At 47.5% G+C, this 3,588-nt stretch overlaps 1 long non-coding RNA gene across 1 annotated transcript; it reads right to left on the reverse strand.

Moving 5' to 3' along the window:
• Positions 1–475: 475 nt before the first annotated feature.
• Positions 476–3,349, reverse strand: LOC146025625 (uncharacterized). The gene is made up of 3 exons (XR_014454252.1): positions 3,262–3,349; positions 2,776–2,862; positions 476–2,375 (listed from the first exon to the last, which is right to left on the reverse strand). It is a non-coding gene; the product is annotated as an uncharacterized LOC146025625 (long non-coding RNA).
• Positions 3,350–3,588: the final 239 nt, after the last annotated feature.

Raw genomic sequence — 3,588 nt, forward strand, 5'->3', positions numbered from 1 at the left:
ATTTTTTAATCCTACTTTCATTTCTTGATTGTACTTCTATTTTTTTTCACGATTTATTGAATAAATTGTACACTTTGTAACATATCAATTCTTTTTCTCAGTCTTATTCTTCAACTTCTTAAACTCCAAACCTTTTCAATGCATCCATTGATGATTGTGATGGCTGGATCAGTGGATTGGCCCGGCGGGTGTAGGGAAGAATTTGGCCCATTGCACCCATTCCGAGTGGTGCATTACAGTGGTGCGGATAGTGTGCGTGGCGTCATGACATCATGTGGCCAGGCCCGCGGACCTGCTCCCACACTCAGGGGCTGCCCCACTGTTTGGTAGAGATGCTCGGTGCATGTGCTTTACAGATCCCCAGACCTCAGAGACTGCTGCAGGCAGGTTCGGTGAGGGGAGGGGCAGTAGCAGGGAGCAGTGAATTTTTAATTAATTATGGCGCGGTAAGTAACGCCCACCCTGGACCCCAAGCACTCAGCGCCTGTAATTACACACCCTAGAAACTGTACCAATGAAAGTATAGAAATTGAGATGTGGACATGTCCCTTTCTGATTTTGTACCGATTTCTGACCCTCAGATGTTGGAAGATATGTCATACAGTAGGTGCTAAATCTCAGGAGTGGATGTGGAATTCATCAACACTTACAAGTTTTCAACTCAGGAGCGTTGTGTTTCAAACAACAACACCACACCTGATTTCATTGCCATCATTGAGTATCAATGCAAACACATTCTAACATTATGTTGGAATCTATAACAAATTACAATCTTAGGTCTTTGTCACAGCATACTGTAAGATGACATTTTTCAGCAATTTTGGAAATAAAGAAACCCCAAGGTTTTCCCGGGCAACGCCGGGCGGGTCAGCTAGTCAAAAATATGAGCTATCTTCTCCCAGCATCAGGCAACCCTACACCACTTCTAGAACCTGCACCCAGCCCACCACGGGTCCTAATACTCCGACGGGGTGGGGAAGTGGGGGAGCCACTTATTGGGGTGCTAGATACACTACTGAGAGTTGATGCTGCGCCACCTCCGACATTGGCTTCCAGCTGCTGTAGTTGGGCATGCATACCTATTAAGGCATTGGTCTGTGCTGTGCATGATTGGCTTAGTGCAGCTATACTTCGCGCAAAGGCTGCCAATATGGCTATTCTGTTCCCTTACAGCAGAAGTTAGATCTGCAAAACGGGTGTCAATACTATTAGCAATGCGCACATGAGTGCCTACACCTACCCGTACACTACGTGCAATTTTTCGTAATTGAAGAAACGTGTCACGCATGTACCCCTGAATGTTACCTATTTGCAGGCTTTGGGAGGCCATGAATTCTATTTGTTTGTCCTTGAAACTGACCAAGGAGTTAGCTACTTGGGAAGCAGAAGCTGCTGTATGGGGTGTGTTTGTGGGTGGTGGGTTGGGAGACACCCCACTTGGGGGAAGATCACTCTGTGATGAGGTCTGTATTTCCTCCTCTGCCGCAAAGGTCTCCACGGGTTCAAGAATGATGTTTATTTCGTCTAACACCATCATTGAAGAATCTGTTTGATCTGTCCCTAGTTGTATAGTACCTGTGGATACAGATTAAGAGGTAAGTACTGATGCATATATAGGCCAGACTCTCTTCTGTACTGTTTTAGAAAGGGCTTGAGATGCTGGACGCACATACAGATAGCGCCGGCCTTATTATTGCCGCCTGGACGCCATGGCGGAGGTTCTGGCGCATCGATATTTTTATGGCGCTGGCGTCCGCCAAGCGACATGGTTGCTCGCCATGTAATACAATCTGCCACCACTGGGTGGCTAATGCTCCATCAAGATACAGTCGGAGTGATTCCTCCATTCGCCGTATTACTATACTGTATGAGAAGCTTGTGCGCGATTAGACGCTCATGCGCAATGAGGTGCTCGTGGGAAATGATAAAGTACAGTACAGTACAGTAAAGTAAATTAAAATGAGACACTAGTGAACGTACAATACAGTACAAGTGAGCAAATGGAGGAGGCGCTGAAGTCAAAGTGCCTCCTGCCTTTCCAGAGTTGGACGGTATCGACTTGCGCTAAAATAAAGTACAGTACTACAGTACATGACAGCACTAATCTATGAAAGGACAAACTCAGACAATCCATGAAAGAACTACAGGTATCAGACGCTGGCGGGCCGTCCTCGGGGTTCTCGCCAGGGGGGCGTCTCAGAGGCTGCAGGGGTACTGGTTTTGCCATCACATCCTGCCACGGGTTACATGACCGTACAGTAGTCTAGTGGTTAGCTGCGCGGCAATCCAAGCAGGAGGCCCGAGTTCGACTAGGAGGGGAGGGGGTTGTAAGATAATTTTGATGTTTTGTGTTGATGCAGGGAGGCTTTCTGGAGCTGCAAATGTAAAAAAAAAAAAAGGACAAAATACTGTAAAGAGGCTGTATCGTGCAAGCAGGGGTATTTTTGAACAGGCTCCAGCAGGAACTGATGCCCTTACTCTGCTTCACTCTCTGACAAAATCCTCCCCACAGTAGATGGACAAACCCATGTGCACAGCAGGCGAGGCAGTGCAAAATGACACACCCAAATCTACTGTACAGTACATACTGTAATTCTCTCTGCGCAAGTCCAGTAACACCTGCCTCACCTGCAGTGCACATGGGTTTGTCCATCCAAGAAGGATTTTGTCAGAGAGTGAAGAAGAACAAGGGCCTCAGTACATGCTGGAGCCTGTTCAAAAATACTTTCCGGTACAGATGGTGAGAGCCCTGGTGTTATACTGTACAATACTTACCAACCGCGCTCAGAGACTCCTCCTCCAGCTGGGTGGGGGCAGAGGTGGCCCTCTCCTCCTGGGTGGCGGCAGGGAGGCTTTCTGGAGCTGCAAATGTAAAAAAAAAAAAGGACAAAATACTGTAAAGAGGCTGTATCGTGCAAGCAGGGGTATTTTTGAACAGGCTCCAGCAGGAACTGATGCCCTTACTCTGCTTCACTCTCTGACAAAATCCTCCCCACAGTAGATGGACAAACCCATGTGCACAGCAGGCGAGGCAGTGCAAAATGACACACCCAAATCTACTGTACAGTACATACTGTAATTCTCTCTGCGCAAGTCCAGTAACACCTGCCTCACCTGCAGTGCACATGGGTTTGTCCATCCAAGAAGGATTTTGTCAGAGAGTGAAGAAGAACAAGGGCCTCAGTACATGCTGGAGCCTGTTCAAAAATACTTTCCGGTACAGATGGTGAGAGCCCTGGTGTTATACTGTACAATACTTACCAACCGCGCTCAGAGACTCCTCCTCCAGCTGGGTGGGGGCAGAGGTGGCCCTCTCCTCCTGGGTGGCAGCAGGGAGGCTTTCTGGAGCTGCGACATCCACTGGGACTGCGGAAAAGCACACAAAAAAACTACTGTGCTGTACAGTACTGTATATTCTCTAACACGAACATACTGTACTATAAAGTACAATGTGTTAAGGTACTGTATCAACACTACAGTACATACTGTACTGTGCAGTACATAACAGTACAGTACAGTACAGTACCTGCCAAAATGACCCATTCCAGGAGGGATGAAATGCTGTGGTCCTGTACAGTATCCCACATG

This window comes from Crinia signifera, chromosome 1 (assembly GCF_055691185.1).
Source record: "Crinia signifera chromosome 1, ASM5569118v1, whole genome shotgun sequence".
NCBI lineage: Eukaryota > Metazoa > Chordata > Amphibia > Anura > Myobatrachidae > Crinia > Crinia signifera.